Below are 20,368 nucleotides of genomic sequence, written 5' to 3'. Positions count from 1 at the left end.
ATATATCAGAACCTCATAAAACTCAGCACCCAAAGAAAACACAATAATCTGATTAAAATACGCAAGGGACCTGAACAGACTACCCCACCCTCGCGAAGAAGATATGCAGCATGCCAACAGGACATGAAAAGATGCAAAACATCACTCATCATCAGGGAAATGCAAATCAGGACCACAATGAAATATCACCTCACACCTGTCAGAATGGCTAGTATCAAAAAGACAAGAAATGGGCGCCTGGGTGGCTCAGTGGGTTAAGCCACTGCCTTCGGCTCAGGTCATGATCCCAGGTCCTGGGTTCGAGCCCCACATCGGGCTTTCTGCTCAGCAGGGAGCCTGCTTCCTCCTCTCTCTCTGCCTGCCTCTCTGCTTACTTGTGATTTCTCTCTGTCAAATAAATAAATAAAATCTTAAAAAAAAATCCAAAAAGACAAGAAATAACGGGTGTTGGCAAGGATGTAAGGAACTAGAACTGTTGGGGTGACGCGGTGGCTCAGTCGAATGAGTATCTGGCTCAGGTCATGATCTTGGGGTCCTAAGATCGAGCCCCATGTCAGGCTCCACACTCAGTCCAGAGGCTGCTTAAGATTCTCTCTCCCTTTCCCTCTGCCCCTCCCCCTGCTCACCTGCTCATTCTCTAAATAAACAAATAAAATCTTTAAAGAAAAAAGAAAGAATAGGGAACCCTCTTGCCCTGTTGGTGGGAATGTTAATCGATGCAGTGACTGTGGAGAAAGTATGGAGGCTCCTTAAAAAATTACAGACAGACATACCATATAATCCAGTAATTTTAATACTGGGTAGTTGCCCAAAGAAATGAAAACACTAAATGGAAAAGACAGATGCACCCTGTTTACTGAGGCATTATTTGTAAGAGCCAAGGTATCAGAGCAACCTAAGTGCCCATCCACAGACGAATGGATAAAGAAAATGAATGGATAAAGAAGGTGTGTGTGCAGCTGGATGGGCCAGACAGGTGGTGAGGCTGAGAGACACAAACTCCCCATTACAAAATGAATAAATACATCCTATGGGGAACATAGTCAGTAATATTATAATACTGTTGTCTGGTGACAGATGGGGACTACAGCTGTCGTGATGAGCACCACTTAACGTACACAACGGGCACATAACTAGGTTGTACACCTGAAACCAACGGAACACAGTGCGTCAACTAGACTTCAATACAAAGGAATCCAGGGAAATCACTTGCAATCGACTGAAATAATAAAATCCTAATAAGTGTTCTAATAGCCCCTGAAACCGGAAGTCAGCAGGTCTAAATCAGCCTGTTCACACCACCATAACGGTCCACACTTGAAGCCCTCGACCGTGAACCACAGGGGCATGCGGCTCCCTGGAGAGCATGCTGAGAGGGTTTCTAAAACTTCTACGTAATGAATCTGGACATTATGAGCTAAGGCACTTTTCAAATCCCAGAGATCTGTGGCTCCATCCTTCCTCCTTGCGCCGACTCCCCTCCGAACCGCACTGTTTCGGGGGCACTTACCAGCTGCTACATGGGAATCGAGTGATCTTCAGGAGATATTTGCTGGCAAGTAGCTTAACTGTCTTCACCCACTGCTGCCCAAATAACGAAGTTTTCCTGTCATCAGCAAGGGCTCGACTGGGATCCCACCCTGCCCCGGCTTACAGCTTCACTGGGGGGCCTGCCACTCAAGGCTCCAGTTTGCTGGAAAGGGAGATGACCCACCCCAGGGCCCCCAGAACTAGACCTAATCGTGCAAGCCTTTCCAGCTGCCGCTACACTCGGGGGGCACATTCTTGTCCAGGGGCCCTCCACATCCTGAAGCGCGTTATGCTTGCTCAGGGCCTCCCCTACGCTGGCAAGTGAGACACGAAGCTGAGCAAGTGCATCCATCTCCTGGAAGCAAGCAATTCCCTTCTTTAACCCCAGAAGAGGATTTCTGTATCCTCTTTAAGCTTCAGAAAGTAGAAAAGGGACCGAAGGCACAGAGGGATTAAGTGACTTATCCAAGGTCATCTAATACCGTGCAGGAATCAGTCTCCTAGCTCCAAGGCCACTAAACCACATGCCATAATAAACACATAAATCTGATTCCAAAACACCTATTCTACACTATTTGGACATTTCTGCACGGCTCGGGGTCTTACGGTGTTCCCGAGGCTGATGATATGTGATCGCTGGGCACAAAACCATAATTCACACTTTAGCCTACAGCACTGTAGCCAGCTTTAAAAAACAAAGTGCACAAATAAAACAGGAAAGAGCGCTTCATTGCTACTCCTTCTTACGCCCTGGGAGGAGGGACATAAAGCAGATTTGCCTTACCGCGCGTTTCAAAAACAAAATGTTGGCAGGCCCTAGAGGGACATGGCTGCATACCATGCATTCAACTTGCACACACAGGCTCCGTGGAGGGAGCCAAAACCATATAGACTGATATCTGAAAAGGAATCCTACAGAACAGAACAGAGTCAGAGTCGGGACTCTATCGGCACGAGTGCCGAGGGCCATGAGAAGGGATGTTCACAATGATGGCCCTGGCATGCCGTAAGAATCAGACTCAACTCTATCCAGTAGGGCTCCTTGTCAGACAGCAGTATATATGGCTTTCTGGCCTCTTTGAGAAGCATTCTCCCAACATTCCCCTAACCTGCCCGGCTAAGAGGGCAACCTGCTGGTGCTTCATGCCACCTTAGGCTAATTTCAAGTTCACTTAGCCTTTTTTCTTGAAGCAAAACCATCTCAAATCATTTTTAACTCAAGTTCTTTTCGTGAACATCCCATTTCCTGACCTCAGGGTGACCTTAAGTGACAGTCCACACCAGGACACATCCAAGAGTGAAAGGGGGCCCTATTAACCATCACACTGGGACAATAGGTGTGAGCCTGAAGTGCACTGGGCCAACCAGAACAAAGAACCCCTCTCTTACCTATAATCATCTTCTGTTGAGATTCTTTCAAAGAAAAAGGGGAAAATAAAAAAAAACCACATAACTCCTTGCCATCTCTTCCAGCTGTGAATCATCTTGAAATGGAGAAGAACTGGGTGTGCTCGGTATTTTTCCCGACAGCATACAAAGTCTTAATCTCATCTCAGTTACCAGGAAGGCCAATGTTAGGCCCATGTAGGCCCTTCAACGAGAATGCAGGTCTCCCTGAACAAGGCACTCCAGAGACAACAATACGGCACATTTCCCAGTGCTCCCAACATCCACACTGACTGTGGCCCTCATTCCTTCCATCCTCCACAGCGAAGTCTAAGAGGATATTTTCGATTCATGAAAGGGCTGTTCATAAAATCAGCCATCTTCCAGGGGCGCCTGGGTGGTGCGGTTCACTAAGTATCTGCCTTCAGCTCAGGTCGTCATCTCCAGGGTCCTGGGAAGGAGCCCGAGGTCCAACTCCCTGCTCAGCGGGGAGTCTGCTTCTGCCTCTCCCTCTCCCCCACCCACTCACCCCTGCTCCTGCTCTAATAAGTAAATAAAACCTTTAAAAAACATCAGCTGTGTGTCGACGTGTTTTCTACTCCTTATCATCTAAGGTTTTTTTTTTATTCATTTACAGCTTCCCTCTTAAGATTTTTAAGAGCACAGTGATCTTATCATCTAAGAAACCATTGAGAACATCACTTCAAAAAAAAAAAAAAAAAACATTTCTTCAATATAAAGTAATGTAATATGGTAACTTTTTTTTTTAAAGATTTTTATTTCCAGAGAGAGAGAGAGAGAGAGAGAGAGAGAGAACAATATAAAGTAATAGAATATTAGGTAACACCTTTTAAAAAAAATTTTGTCAGAAACAGAGAGAGAGAGCGAGCACACAAGCAGGAGGAGTGGCAGGCAGAGGGAGAAGGAGAAGTAGACTCTCTGGGATCATGACCTGAGCCAAAGGCAGAAGCTTCACCAACCGAGCCACCCAGGCACCCCAGGTAATGTGTTTCTATGCTTGGATGTGGCTTCTTGATTTTGTTCATACATCGAAGAGAAGATCTTACCTTATACATGGATATATACATGGAAGGTGTCATAAATTACAATACCTTATGATAGGAAAAACCAGGGAATGCATTTTATTCCACTTGCAATTAAATAATTTCATAGAAAACTACAGCCTTAATCCCCCCCAAGTAGGATGTACAGTTAATTTAATCCCTATTAGTGTTTTCTGTTTGCTTTCAATCCTGTTACCGTATTCCTTCACACGATCGAGCGCTCTTGAAAAACTATTACATCAGTTAAGTTCGCCTCCTCAGAGAAAGGTTATGACCCTTTTATACCCTGTGGGGCTTTTGTCCCTAGTTCCTATTTTTCTTATATTTCTGTTAAGTTACAGTTCTCACAGAACCATCATTTACATGAGATAATTCAAGTCTGTCTTAAATGATACTGAACTTGTAACCTTTAGACAGTGTGAGCTAAGCAAAGAAACCTAATATTATGATGCAGTTGGTTAAAAAATGGCAGGAAAACCTAGTCAAGACTGTCAAAATATTTTTCAAGTGCTTCGCTTGCATAGTGACTTATAATGCAGTCGCAATTAATTCCTTGGTTTTGCGTACCTTAAGGTACTATAATTTAGGACCCCTTCTGCCTGCACACCTATGTGTAAGGTAGGATTCTGCACTTGGATATATGAACAAAATCAAAAAGCCACGTCAAAGTGGGGGCGCCTGGGCAGCTCGGTGGGTTGAGCATCTGACTCTTGGTTTTGGCTCAGGTCAGGATCTCGGGGTCATAGGATCAAGTCCTGAGTCGGGCTCCACACTTAGCACAGAGTCTGCTTGGAGCACTCTCTCTCTCTCTCCCTCCCTCCACCCACCCTCCCATACATGTGCATGCACATGCACACTCTGTCTCAAATATTTAAATACATTCTTTAAAAGAAAAAAGAAGCCGGGGCACCTGGGTGGCTCAGTGGGTTAATCCTCTGCCTTCGGCTCAGGTCACAATCTCAGGGTCCTGGGATAGAGCCCCGCATCAGGCTCTCTGCTCATGGGGGAGCCTGCTTCCCCCTCTGTCTGCCTCTTCTGCCTACTTGTGATCTCTGTCAAATAAATACATAAAATCTTAAAAAAAAATAAAAGAGAAGCCATGTCAAAGTAATAAAAAAGTGTCAGCCACCCAATATTATATTACTCTATATTGAAGAAATTTTCTCAATATTTTCTTAGATGATAGAAGTACTATGCTCAATCCATGGAGCTATTCTCTTCAAAATGTATTTAAATTGAATTAAAAAACCCAGTATTTACAAAGCTTTCTTCCCAGGATAAATCATTCTCTGTGCATATGATATGAACATTTAAATGAGAATTCTTGAACAGCAAGTAACCAGTTAGACGTACAGGACTGGGTATTTAATTATCTTAAGGGATTGGGGGAAGACAGGTTGAGAACTGGGGTTTAAATAAATCATTTCAACAGAAAATTGTTTAGTGACCTATGAAACATTCAACCAAGGAATGTGGAGTCGAGCACTCACAGCCCAGCTGCGACTAATATTACTATTAACAACCCACCATTCAAGAGGCAGATCAAAATAATTAACACTCAACTTGATAAAAAAAAAAAGGCCAAATTACTCCCATATGATTGCTTTTAAAATACACAAGTTATGTCAACTAGCTGATTACTTAGTTAAAAATGAAAGTTGACAAGGTAGGTTGAGTGGAGGTGGGAGGTCAGGTCTCTCAAGCCAGTACACATGAAAATAAAATTTCAAAGTCAAGTGTCTTCTTACCAAATGCTTTAAAACAAAAACAGAAGAGCTCCTCAAAACCCACCCACATCGCTCCAAAAATAAGCTTTTGCCCGGAGAAGAGAGGCTATGCAATCTGAGGTTTTTGTTCACCTCGGCAGCCACAGCAGCAAAATCTGTCCCGAAAATTTTCTGGTAAAGTCAACAATCTGTTTTGTCTTTTACTGTTAACCCAGAACAAAACATGGGTGGAAGGAAGGAGGGAGCTGTTTTGCAAGAGTCGGTTAAGAGTTCCGGAGTTGTTTTTATTTGTTGGAAAAGGCAATTTTCTAGAGAACCCCTTGAAATAAAGCAGCAAACAGCTAGACATGGGGCACAAGAAGTTGGTCATTTTACTCATCTTCAGTTTTGCTGCCAGTTGGAGCTCAGTTTTTCCTAACTTCTTTGTTCCAGAGGGACAGTTCCATCATCTCTACTTTTCTTTCCGGGATCACATTTCCAGGCTTACTCAAGAGATGCTTTCAGTGCTCGAGTTGTAATAAGCCCTTTTGCTCCTTAGATGTTCTTTGGCCTCCAGAAGCAACTTGCAGATTTAACTCATTTCCCTTCCAAGGATTGAATGACCACTAGCTCAATAACGATTTGAGGACCTAGTTCTACATTCAGAAAAATTCCACCGAATTGCTAACCAACAGAGATGTTCTTTTTAAGACTGTAGCTCTGGGTGGAGGGGGGGGGGGGTTTGCTTGAAGCAAAAAGGAAGTTTCAATTACTTTGTGAAGCGAAGCAGAAAAATTAAGTGAGATCCAAGCAAACTTTATTAACTATGACAAGCAATCCTTAATGCTTTTGTTCCATGAGTGCTCTGAAACCTTTGCTAAAATATTTGAAAAATTCATCAAGCTATGCCATCTCAACGTAGCTGCCCTGCGTCTGGACGGGCGTGCATGTGTGCACTTACACACATCTGAAATTAGTCTTTAGAAGCGAGTTCCCATTCAGCGTTTCAGGAGCGCATTAGGGAATGAAGTCAAGTCGTAAGCCGCCTTCCTGTTCAAATATAAATGTAATTGGAAACTATGGTAAATTTAAAAACTGTTAATTAAAAGCCTACTTTAATTCTTGACTTTTAGGCCTAGACTGGCCTCACTATCTCTTCTTCTCAGGGTCTGTCAAGACCAGGGGAACAAACAAGATAGGGCATAACCACCAAGTGCTAAGAAGCAGCTCCAACTCCGTTATGTACTTAGGGCAATTTTAGAAATTTAGAAATTCAGAATTTTAGAATGCCCCAAAGCTATAACAAGCTCACACTTTGTCATCTCAAGCTCATCAAATAAAAACCTGCAGCCATCCCTTCTAACTATAAATAAAGCCATCTTTATACGCGAAGCTTGTCCTTAATGGGTGCATCAATTCTATCAAACGGGTGTATCAATTCTTGGATAAGAAAAAAAAAGTATGTTTGAGTTGATTTCTCTTCTTCCAAATTGGTTATACAAGGGAACCTTAGGCCACTCGACCAGTCACCATGTTTCTCATAGGAAAAGGCAATTAACTCACCCAGCAGAAACTGAGGCCCCAAGACAAGAAATTTACTTCCCGGGACATTCTAAAATTGAGCCAAGGGGGCTGCAGGTGTTTTCACAGAAATGATTGCTGTTCCTACCCTAAATGAGTGCATTCATTCCTTCATCACTGTGCCCAAACACCGAGCTGCTGCTCCCAGACCCGGACTCCACAGCCTGGAAGAGGTTACATGAAATCCAAATTTTGCTTTTAAATTTCAGAGAGTCTTTTTGTTTTGTAATATACACCCCAAGGGTATATATTAAGGGTAATCATAACATCCTGGGGTTCATTTTCTAGAAAGAAATCTCCTGACCACTCCAAAGTTCAACACTTAGAACACGCTCTCCAATCATCTACACCTACTAGTGACCAGTGCCCACCCCCCCCCCGCCCCCGCCGTCAGCTTCAGGGTTGCTCCTGGGAACCACAAGTCTGAGATGTCCGCAGAGAAAACACCAGAAAATGCAGTTTCTGGTTCAATAATAACATCTACTTACTAGCTCACTCAGAATTCTCCCAGTTCCTAAAATTTTCTGGAAATGATTAAAAATCAAGACACAGGACATAAAGGGAACATGTTTCCCTCCCTCACCCTCTCCCTCTCCCAGACACAAACATACACCCCAAAAGTAAATTATAAGTTTTCCTAAATGGCAAAATATGGTAAAAGACTACTGCTCTATTGCCACATGTCAGAGGAAAACAGCTATGGTCTCCATTCACCGATAAAGAAACCACTATCCCTCCATCTTTCCCGAGGAAGATTGCATTACTTAAAAATCTGGTTGCTGACAGCTGTCTTTACAAAGATACCTTGCATCTCCTAAAATACTTCTCTGACTCTCTGTTTTATAATCTACTTAAAAGCTTCTCCTGAAGAAACACAGATCCTAATTCTGGGACAACAAGTTGTTATTACGTAAAGGCCACAGACACCAAGATGCATGTCACTTACTTTCCTAACACGCAGTTTTGTCTCCTGGACTATTAAACATTCTTTCCTAAGAATTGCCAGTGGAAGCCATTTTTCAAAAAGGCTCGTTTCCTAGTTGGATCAGAGCTAAAATGGGGCCTGAGGGTGGGAGCAGTGAAAATCCAAAGCTTAACACGAGGTGGTTTGCACTGCTGGGGTTTGAACATTTTTGTTCAGAGCGCGCGCGCGTGTCTTCAGCGCACAGTTGGAACAGTGCTCTTGGAGGAGAGCCGTGCCAACTTCTAAAAGAGGATCCTCTCAAATTCCCTTCCTTTTCTTATCAAATCCTTTCCCACTAGGCCACTGTCTACTCTTAGAAAGGTTCACCTGCCTCTGTAGCTGAAAGTAGAACAAAATGATAATTCCCTCCTCCCCGCCCCATGACTCAAGAGGTTAAGCTCAACTAATACGCGTAATTGTCGAACTGAAGTTTGGCAAAGCCCTTTGATAAGGTCTCTGGTACAAATTAGGAACATTTTAGGCATTTGCTTAAGAGCAAGCACATGTCTTAGGAACCGTTGCACTGGCTGCTTGTCACTTTTTGAAAGTTGCTGGGATATTTTAGATAGCCAGCTTTAAAAGTTCAAAGCAATTTTCAATATTCTCCTGAGTGTGCGGCTTTTAATATGCTATTGTTGGGCAACATTGAAACCGAATGACCCAATGGGCTTCACTTTTGAATTTTTGCGGCTGCCGGAGGGCGGGGAGGGTGTGCTGTGGCTCAGAGCGCCCTGAGCTCTTGGGGGAGCCCCGATAACAGTTACTGGGACTTTCTCGACTTCTATGCCAGGCCCTCGGGGACAGCAATCCAAGGAATGTGGGATAGAAACTGTTCACTCCCACTTACTTTCTGACTGCAACAGGCATGTTGTCGACTGCAAGTACAAGCATTCCTTATCAGATGTTCATCCGCAGATAAAGAAGAGCTACGAAGAATCAAAGCAGTTACCTGCCACACAGATTTCTATAGCATTTGTAGGAAAGGAAAAACACAACTGGTCCTTTAAACCTTCTACTATTCTTCCCTCTTTGACACTTCACAGAGCCTCATGTTGTTGGCTCCGGGACAGGAAACAAAAGGTAGTGAGAAAAGAGTACATTTCTGACAGTACCCCAAATGGGATATGACAAGAATTTATTCTGATTATCTGCTTTACGTGTTTTTTTTTTTAAATGAATTCTACAGTCAGGTTAATAAAAGAAAAGCACCCAAAAAACCCACAATGACAAAAAAAAAAAAAAAGAAAGAAAAAAAAATAAAGGACAACAGCACAAATGAGCTCGATTAGTTAACAGGGACAGGTATGTGTCAAAAAGCTAGGGTAGGGGCGCCTGGGTGGCTCAGTGGGTTAAGCTGCTGCCTTCAGCTCAGGTCATGATCTCAGGGTCCTGGGATCGAGCCCCGCATCGGGCTCTCTGCTCAGCGGGGAGCCTGCTTCCTCCTCTCTCTCTGCCTGCCTCTCTGCCTGCTTGTGATCTCTGTCTGTCAAATAAATAAATAAAATCTTTAAAAAAAAAAAAAAAAGCTAGGGTAATTCTGGGATGTCTGGCTCTTGGTTTCAGCTCAGGTCATGATTTCGGGGTCATGGGATTGAGCCTCATGTTGGGCTCTGCACTCAACGCAAGTCTGCTTAAGACTCTCCCTCTCCCTGTGCTGCCACCCCCATGCTCACTCTCTAAAATAAATAAATAAATAAAATCTAAAACAACCAACCAACCAACCTAGGGGCACCCCTGGGTGGCTCAATCATTAGGCATCTGCCTTTGGCTCAGGTCATGATTCCAGGGTCCTGGGATCAAGGCTCGCATCCGGCTCCCTGCTCAGCGGGAAGCCTGTTTCTCCCTCTCCCACTCCCCCTGCTTGTGTTCCCTTGCTCTCCCTCTGTCAAATAATAAATAAAATCTTTAAAAAAAAAAAGAAAACTAGAGTAATTCAATCGTCGTTACTATCAGTGTGGAAGTTCACTCACTCAGTGCACCCTGAGAGTCTATTAATGTCGCAGGCGGGCCAAAATCATGACCTGAGCTGAAACCAAGAGCCAGACGCCCCAGAATTACCCTAGCTTTTTGACACATACCTGTCCCTGTTAACTAATCAAGCTCATTTGTGCTATCCTTTTCTTTGTTGTTGTTGTGCTTTTTGGGGTGCTTTTCTTTCATTAACCTGACTGTAGAATTCATTTTAAAAAACTGCATGTAAAGCGGATATCAGAATAAATTCTTGTTGTGTCCCATTTTGGGCACTGATCAGAAATGTACTAATAGGGCGCCTGGGTGGCTCAGTGGGTTAAGCCGCTGCCTTCGGCTCAGGTCATGATCTCAGGGTCCTGGGATCGAGTCCCACATCGGGCTCTCTGCTCAGCAGGGAGCCTGCTTCCCTCTCTCTCTCTCTCTCTCTGCCTGCCTCTCCATCTACTTGTGATCTCTCTGTCAAATAAATAAATAAAATCTTTAAAAAAAAAAAAAAAAAAAAAAAAAAAAAAAAAAAAAAAAGAAATGTACTAATAGCTTGGAGCTTGGGTTACAAAGTCCCTGCCTTGACAAAGCTTCCAGTCCGGGGCTTCCCAGGAGCAGAGCTTAGGGGCAAAGAGTAAGCAGTCCTCTGACAAAAATGAGGTTGCAGGAAGTCAGACGTCAGAGAAAAAGTTCACCGCGGTTCTCCAAGGCCCCATTTTGGCACCTCTAGCAGAGAAACGGCAGGGCAGAATACACTCGTCTTCATTCAAGTTGACTTGCCTGTACAGCAGTCAGCAGCAGGCCCAGCTAACGGGGGAGAATGGGCAAAAATCAGGAAGGCCATCACCAAGTGACTCCTCTCATCACAGGGAAGGACTGCTACTGGCTCCCAAGACGTCAGTCTCCACTCAGAAAGCAGATTGGTGGCTGCCTAGGCCCGAGAGACGGAGAATGGAGACTGATTGCTAAAAGGTACAAAGCTTCTTCCTGGGTTGACAAGAAAGTTCTAAACAGACTGTGGTGATGGCCACACAACTCTGGAAACATCCTAAAAACCACTGAATTGTACACTAGGAGTGAGTGTTATAGCATATGCTTTATACTTCAATAAAACTGGGGAAGAAAAAGCCACCAATCTCTCATACCGTTGTGGTTCCAAGTGCCTGGCATGACGAGGAGGGGTTAAGAAAGACCAAAACCTCACCCCCACAGCCCTACTCTTTCTACAAAAGGGTAATTCAATTGTGTCCAAAGTACCACTCAGGAACACTACGGAAGAGACTTTCTAGAGAAGGGCTGGGGCGGTGGGAGAAAGAAAAGAAGAAAAAAAAAAAAAGTCACAGGAAGGTAGAAGCCCAGTGGGAGAGACAGCGAAAGAAGAGAGAAATAAAATGTGCAAAGTCACAAAGAGTACGGCCAGGGTGAACCCAGCTTCTTTGATCATGGAAACCTTTAAAAGCTTGGAAGTACCCAAAATGGAGGGGGGGGGGGTGCCGAGGTGGGGGGGGCGGTGCCGAGAAGGGCAACAAAAGCAACCTACAGTTGGTTACACATGTTGGGAGGAAACAAGTCAATCTGCCTCTAGGACCTTGAGAACAAATCAGTGACCCTTCTTGGGCTTCCACTTCCAGTCTTCAAACGCACTGTGATTCCTAATTATGCTCAAATCCTTTCCCATTAATCAAGCAGAGCCCTTAAAGAACCAGGAGCTCTTCGTGGCAGGGCTATCAGATTCCACTCTAAGTTCCCAATACAGAAATTTACTAAGAAAGTCACTCAACAGGCATATGGATGGCATATAAATGGGCTAGCATTTCACAGGAGATACCAAAACCCTCCAAGTATCCACCGGGTTTTAAGACCTTGGCAAAACCTTTGACAAACTTTGTTGGTTTAGGCTGTAAAAACTCCCCAGGAACCTGCAGGTTTGTTATGAAACTGTTGCAGCCTATTAGGAGACTGTATATTTTTTGCTGCCTGGTTGGCCAATATCATCTAAAACAAGTAATATAAACACTTCCACATACTGCATAATAAAGTGTCTTCAAAGCTTCTGACCATTTCGGACCTCAATTTGTAAATATCATCTATCATGCATGACAAAGAATCTCACAGGATTAATACGATCATTGAAATCCTGCCAACATTTGTGTATTGTGGGATTACAGAAACCCAACTACCCACGCCTGGTATGTGTATATGTAGTAGTCCACAGCTTTCTGCTTTGTTAATGTGTCCTCAAGGAAATAATTTTAATGGAAGCAGTTCACAGCAAAGTTCTCCCTGAGAACCAAAAGAAATGTGGTAACAAGATGGATAGAGGCATTTTTGGTAGATTTATACCAAAGGGCAGTTTAAGGAAAATGCAAAAATCTGCCCATCTATTGTGGTGACCAGATTCTCAAAAACAATTTCTTCATAATCATAGACTAAATAGCATTTTTTAAAGGTAAAAAACCACTGCCACTAAAAAAAGAAAGCTTACTAGGAAACCACTTTACAGCTGAGGCAATTTCCATTTCTGAAGAATATTAACTGGAGAAAACTACAAGTAGTTACACATTCTTGAAAATGGCCCACTTGTACTTAGGAATACCACTGCCCTTGGCCCTTTAGCAATCCAATTCCCAAGCTCTCTTCAGGAGAGCAAAGCCTCCCTTCTTTCTTTTGCTTTCCAGCCACTGAAAAGCGGACCTTTTTCCCCCCGAAGAATGAGAAATGCTAACCCAGGAAAGCAAGCAGTGGCTCTAACTGGTGCGACTATTAAAAAAAAAAAAAAAAAAAAAAACGAGTGCCTAGATTTGAACTTTCCTTCATACTGTCCATTATAACGGTCCTTAAAATATTTTATTGGTCCAGTTACTGGTCTAATCCCCTCCATAGCTGCAGGGGATTACGCCGTAGAGTTTGCAACAGTAAAAACTCGTTTAGGAAGAGAGAGAAGAATGTAACTTGAAATCAGACGGAGAGAAATGGCCCCTCTTCAAATTTCCCAGCGCAGCTCTGAGAGCTGTCCTACAGCCAAGTCTCCCCGGGGTTCTCCTAATCCTCAGCAGCCACTGAAGAGAGCCAGGATGAAACTTTTTTCTGAACAAAGAGAACTAAAAAGGGCCAAGTCTCAAAGTCACAGGCTCCCAGCCCGCCACTGGCTCAAAGCCAAGGAGCAGCCCGCATGCTCCGGCCGACAGCCCTGCGGATGATGGACAGACAGCAGGCCGGGAATGGGGGGTTGGGGGGCAGGGAGAAGCCACACATCTGACCCCGGGGCCCTCTCCCACCGCCCAGAGACAGCTCCCCAGGGGGACAGGGCTGCCCGCTCCTTGCCAGTGGCATTTCCCACTCCCCAGCTGTCCGGCCCCGAGCTAGTCCGGCCCTGAGCTATCCATGAGGGCGGCCCCCACCGCCCAAGTGCGCAACCAGGCCAACACGGCCTTCCCACCTTGGTGATGGAATCCTTCCCACCTGGACGACGGATCTGGCCCTAGGATGCTCGCGGGGGCCCCGACCGCCCAGGCCCTGTCCGCTTGCACTCACTGCTGGCCATCTGGCCAGCCCTTCCATGCGTGCTCCGGGCCTGCCACCTCGAGGACCTGGGGTGGGGGGTGGGAGGCTGACCATCTCGGCCTTTGTCTGCTCCCCACCAGGGAAACTGCCTGGGGAGTCCTGGAGCCTGCGAGGACAAGCGCAGACAGTGGTGGCACGCTTTTTCTGGAGGGGAGGGCCTTCAACCTGAGAGTGCCTGGACAGACTGCTTTGTTCTGCTTTCCTGGCACTCACAAGATCCCTGTTGCCCGGACTCCCGGCAGGCGGCCCCCGTCCTGGACTTTTCCTCCATTTCCCTTGAAAAGCTGCTGGTATCTTTACTAGCATGGGCACCTACCTCCAAGGTCCTCAAAAGCCTGGGGAAGGGAGGCATTCAAGAGAGAGAGAGGAAAACATGCCCAAGGAAGCTAATCTACACCAGGACTCCTCCAAGTGCGGGATCATGACCTCCAAAGGAACTGGAGAAAATTTCAAGGGGGTCAGAGGCCCTGGAGCCCAGAGCCCAGGACCTCCCAACATCTGTTGTCAGTGAGGGCAGAGAAGCGTTTTTAATACAATTTCCTCTCCCGCATCACCACCGATATGCTTTTTCTAGCCCCTAGGTCTACCCAGCACCCCCTGCCACATGACCTCATCTCTCATTACTATCCGAATCATTGCCTCATTACATTGTCCTGTATTGTTCATTTCCCTTGGCAGCGGGGCTGAACTAAGAAGTTTTAAGAGGAATTCTCCCCATTTCCTGCCTTTGTTGCACTATCATGAAACCATCTATCAGCTGGACCTTCAAAAATATAACAAGCCCTTGTAGTGTCAGACACCAAGTCAAGCACCGTATTATCTGTATTAGCTCTTCTGATCATCACAATTCTATGAGGTAGGTACCTAACTATTATTTTACCTCCTTCTACCAATGTGAAGCCGGGAACAGTCACTAAGGAACTTGCCTAAGATCGGAGCTGGTAAGTGGCAGGAAGGTTCCAGAGCCTATGCTGTTCTGTAATGTTTCATTGAGATAGAATTCACATGCCATATAATTCACCCATTTAAAGTGTGCGACTCAATGGCTTTTAGTGCATTTAGAGTTGTGTGACCATCACCACAGTCAAGAGTACCCCAAAAAAGAAACCCCATACCATAGTCATCACATCACTTCCTAGGTCCTAAGCAGCTAGACAGCAGTCACTGCTCCTACACACTCTAGATTTGCCCGTTGTGGACCTTTTCTTAGAACTGGAATCGTACAGTGTGTGGTTCAGAACCTATACTCTCAACCACCACGGGACACTGAGGAAGAGGAGGATGTCCACTGACAAATCTCAAACCCTCAAAATGGGGGGGGGTTGAGATATATCCTATAATATGGATTTGGGTTGGCCTTCCCCAAGCCAAATCTATATTATAACCAACAATTTCTCCCCAAAACAGGAGACCTGTGCACATGCTTCTGTTGTTGGCTGGAGGTGAGATCTGCCAGGGGGAGGGGGTGCTGGAGCCCTTGGGAAGTTAGTAGGGAGACAGCATGGCCCAAGAAAAATGGGACCAGCCTCTAGAGTCGGGAAAACCTGTGTTCACCTCACACACTGCTGACAGTAACATAAAATGGTGCACAGCCACCATGGGAAACAGTTGGGCAGCTCCCCAAAAAGTTAAATATAGAATTACCATATGACCAGGCAACTCCACTCCTAGTTACATGTACACGGTTGACCCCTAAACAATGTAGGGGTTAGGGGCACTGACCCCTACCCCCTACGAACGCAGTCAAAAATCCGAATACTAGATACCCTGAAAACTTAACTACTAATAGCCTACTCTTGACCAGAAACCTCACGGATAACACAAACGGCCAGGGGCACCTGGGTGGCTCAGTTGATGAAGCGTCTGCCTTCAGCTCAGGTCATGATCCCTGGGTCCCGGGTCCAGTGAATGTTCACAGCAGCACTATCCGCAACAGGTGTCCACTAAATGACAAGTGGATGAAAAATATGGTATGCCCACACAATGGAATATTATTCAGCCATAAAAAGAAATCAAGTGCCGAAAGATGCAACAATTGGGGATAAACCTTGAAAACATGCTAAGTGACAGAAGCCAGGCAGAAAAGGTCAGATGTTGTAGGATTCCATTAACACGCGATATCCGGGACAGGCAAAATCCATAGGGACAGAACGAAGATTAATAATTGCCAGTGGCTGTGCGGTGGGAGATGAAGAATGGTTGCTTAATAGGTTCAGAATTTTACTTCTGAGAGGACGAAAATGTGCTACAATTAGAGAGTGCTGACTGTTGACAGTTGCACAATTTTGTAAACACACGAAACACCACAGGACTGTACCCTTTAAAATGGTTGAAATGGTAAATTTTCTGTTATGAAAAAAAAAAACTAAATAAATAAAAGAGTTAAAAAATAGAGGACCCTGGGTGGCACAGCTGGTTAAGCGTCTGACTCCTGGTTTCAGCTCAGGTCATAATCTCATGTTCATGAGATCGAGCCCTTGCCAGGCTCCAAGATCAGCAAGGAGTCTGCTCAAGTTTCTCTCTCCCTCTCCTCCGTCCTTCTCCAGGTTCGCTCACATTCTTTCTCTCTAAAATCAATTAAGTAAATCTTAACAACAACAACAACAAAAAGATGCTAACGCTTTAAAAAAAAAAAAAAGTTACAAAAGAAAATCCTGGGGGGCCTGGGTGGCTGGCTCAGTCAGTTAAGTGTCTGCCTTCAGCTAAGGTCATGATCTCAGGGTCCTGGGATAGAGCCCCATGTCCTGCTCCCCACTCAGCAAGCCGTCTGCTTCTCCCTCTCCCTCCGCCCATCCCACCAGTCTTGCAATCATGTGCGCACTTGCGCTCTAATAAACAAATATAAAATCTTTAAAAAGGATAAATTTAAAAAAAAATTAAAAGAGAAAAGAAAAATCCTGGGGCAGCTGACTGGCTCAGTTGGTGATGTGTGTGACTCCTGGTCTCACGGCTATGAGTCTGATTAAGATTCTCACTGGGGGTAGAGATTTCATTTAAAAAAATTTTTTTTTAAAATCCTGGGTTTGAAGCTCATGTTGCTTGATCCCACACAAGTGGCAGACGTCACAGTTCCATTAAATGCAAAATAGATTTAACCATGTTTTTGTGAGAATTAAGGAGGGAACACATGGAAATCAGTACTGACACACAGAAAGTTCTCAAGTAAGAGAAGCCATCGGTGAGCCAAGGATCAAAACCACTGCCCTCACTCTGAGCAAAGATACCAGCTCCTATTCTCTACCTAGAACAGTGACATTTCTGTCAACATTTCTGCCGACAGCAGAGTGGTCCTAAGTAGCAAATCCTTTCATGGAGGGAGGCTCCATGAAAACAGGACTGCTCTGACCTGGAGACTGGAGAATCTAGAATTTTCTCTACAAAACCTTTTAAAACATCAGACCTCACCTCTGAGGACCCATTCCCAATCAAGCACAGCAGCCTCATAAATTTGATGTAGCTTCTGGATGGCAAAAAATTTTAAAGCTAAGAATCTATCTCAGCCAAGGCTTCCAGAGAATAGCAGAGTCACTCCGAGTCCAAAGCATTTTTGGGGAGGGGGGTTACAGGGAAGGATACACAGAGAACGGAGCGTTTGCAGTTTGTGAGAAACCCTTCCCTCCATACAGAAAATAAGGTACTTCTTTCCCAGAACAGAAGGGCAGCATGTTGTTGTTGTTGTTTATATGCGATGTGAATGTCTATTTTTGAAAACAAATTCCTCTTTAAGGCATTGTTTTCCCTTTGAAAATGAGTCTTTAACATGATCGAAAGTTTCCCTGGGAAGAAACAGTTTCTATAATCCATCAGGGGAAAAATGCACAGAAGAGAGATGCAGACACCACTGAATCCAGGCCTGCGAAAATCCATGCCAAGCTCTGGAGAGACCGCTGCTAATACACTTCCAATGACTCCGTGAAGACCGTGCATCAGAGGGCCCAAGCAGGCAGCCGGCCCTGGTCCTCCTGCCTCCAAGGAAGCCTTCTCGCCCTTCAGCACCAGCTGATGCTTCATCACACCAGCAGTTTTGAGTAAGCAAATATAAAACCTCTGCAGGCTACCTTCCCCCCCTCCCCCCGGCAAGCTGCCCAAGAGGCCCCTGGTGAGTGGACAGTCTGGTGAGGAGAGCTGTGGTCAGGGACCCGTGGATCCCACTTCCGGCAGCACCGACAAAGGAGGTCATTTGTGAGAAGCTACTATTAGAATGAAAGGGACCTACTACACTCAAGAATGCATCAAGGAGAGGCTCTGGGGCGGCTCAGTTGGTTAAGCACCTGACTCTTGGTTTGGTTTCAGCTCAGGTCATGATCTCTAGTGTCCTGGGATTGAGCCCCAAGTCTGGCTCCAAGCTCGGCAGAGTCCACTTGTCCCTTGCCCTCCCTCTCTGCTCCTGCCCATCCCATCCCCCTCCATGCCCCAATACTCCCCAGGCATGCTCTCGCTCTCAGAAAATAAAATCTTTGGGAAAAAAAAACACGTCAAAGGGTAGTCATGAGTCTGCTAGGCTCTAATGTTCATTTTGAAAATGTGAATTCGTTCCAATGTGATTAATCTCTTAGGAAGCCATGAGCATGTGAATTTCACATTTGTTTCCTTGCACCGTATTTGTAGTATTCATGGATTTCCTAATCACCTAGCATGTGCAAAACTACGCTATTGTTTTTAATTAGGTTCCTTAGTTTTCAAATGTGCCCCCAGTCAAGTTTTTTAGTGCCATACCCTAACCCCAATCTTCCCACACCTGTGGTTTTACTGCCCGATGTCGCAGAGCACAGTGATCTTTAGGAATGAGTTTGTTGTGTTACAACAGGACTGACTGTACTTTCCTGCAACGTCTGTGCAGTCCACAGGGTAAGTGCTGGCTGCACACTTAGTTGATCACTAACTTTTTACCTGCCCTTTCACCAGAACTTCAGGTTAATAAAGTGAACCCTTTGGCAAAACCAGGGGAACACATACCAGGCATGGTCTACCCAAGACCCTATGTATCTAAGTGGGAAAAGCAACCAAAATCACACTTTCCAATTGCCAATCAGAAGGGGACAAGTCCACATCTGTCACAGGAAGAAACAGCATTAAGAATAATAAGAAAACAACCCGATTTTTAAAATGGGGCAAAGACCTGAGCAGGTATCTCAAAGAAGATCAACAGCTGGGGGCACCTGGGTGGCTCAGTTGGTTAAGCGTCTGACTTTGGTTCAGGTCATGATCTCAGGGTCCTAGGATCCAGCCCCATATAATGCTCCCTGCTCAGCGGGGAGTCTGTTTCAGTCTCTCCCTCTTCCCCTCCCCACTGCTTATGTTCTCTCGCAAGCTGTGCTGTCAAATAAATACATAATCTTAGAAGAAAGAAAAGATCTACTGATGGCATATGAGAAAATGCTACACATCATAGGTCACTGGGGAATCGCCAGCGAAAACAATGCTATACCACTGCCCACCTATGACAATGGCCAGAATCCAAAGCATTGACACCATCAAAGATGCTGGGGATGTGAAGCAACAGGAACTCTCATTAGTCACTGGGGGGAATGCAAAATGGCACAGCCACTTTGAAAGAGAGCTTGGAAGTTTCTTATAAAACTGAAGATACTCACGCTCCTTGGTATTTATCCAAATGCGCTGAAAATTTATTCTGCACAAAAACCTGCACACAGATGTTTACAGCTTTGTATGGAATTGCCAAAACCTGGAAGCAGCCAACAGAGCCTTCAGCAGGTAAATGGGAGAAATAAACTGTGGCAACCCAGACAAGGAAATATTACCCGGGGCTAAAATGAAGTGAGCTATCAAGCCTTGAAAAGACACGGAGGAAGCTTAAATTTGTCTTACTCAGTGACACAGGCCAAACTGAAAAAGTTACATACTGGATGATTCTTACTATAGGATGGTCTGGGAAAGGCAAAACTATGGAGCCCGTAAAAAGATTAAGTGGTTGCCAGTGGTTGTACGGAGGGAGGAATGAACGGCAGAGCACACGTGATTTTCAGGGCAGTGAAACTCCTCTGTGTGATAGTATAGTGATGGATACAAGTCATTGCACATTTGTCCCAGCCCACAGAAAAGTACGTCACCAGGAGTGATCCCTAATATAAGGAATGGGCTTTGGGTGACGAGGCTACATCAGTGTAGATCCGTCCACTGTAACAGATGTCCTACTCTGGTGCAGGATGTTGACAAAAGGGGAGGCTGTGCGGGAGGTCCATAGGAACTCTTTGTACTTTCTGCTCAAATTTGTTAAGAGCCTAAAATTTCTCTAAAAACTAATGCCCATTAAAAATATTAAGGCCTCTTAAATCAAAGTTAAAAGTTAAAAGCCCTTTCAGAAACATGTACACTCATCACTGTGACAATGCAACATGAGAATTCTCTCCAGAGAACTCAAAATACACAAAGAATTGCACTTTAATGTGTCCAAATGAACCCACTATCTGGGGCAAATGGCCATGCACAAGATAAAATGTAAAAGGCCTAACTCATTGTGACAATTTTGACTCCTGTGTAAAAGGGAGCCACACAATCTTTCTGTTTCTCTTTCTTTTCCATGGCGAGAATAGCACTATCCAATCTTTAAAATTTAAGCCTGTCTCAGGGATCCTTGTCACACAAAGTCTTGTCCT

The 20,368-nt window shown here is 44.9% G+C and overlaps 1 protein-coding gene across 1 annotated transcript in view; it reads right to left on the bottom strand.

Annotated features, from left to right (window-relative positions):
* GPC4 (glypican 4) overlaps positions 1-20,368 on the bottom strand; it is a 106,568-nt gene that overhangs the window by 59,899 nt on the left and 26,301 nt on the right. The gene's annotated exons all lie outside the window — the stretch shown is intronic.

This window comes from Lutra lutra, chromosome X (assembly GCF_902655055.1).
Source record: "Lutra lutra chromosome X, mLutLut1.2, whole genome shotgun sequence".
In the NCBI taxonomy this organism is placed as follows: domain Eukaryota; kingdom Metazoa; phylum Chordata; class Mammalia; order Carnivora; family Mustelidae; genus Lutra; species Lutra lutra.
Note: the sequence above shows the minus strand (reverse complement) of the source record. Positions and strands in the feature narration are given on the sequence as shown.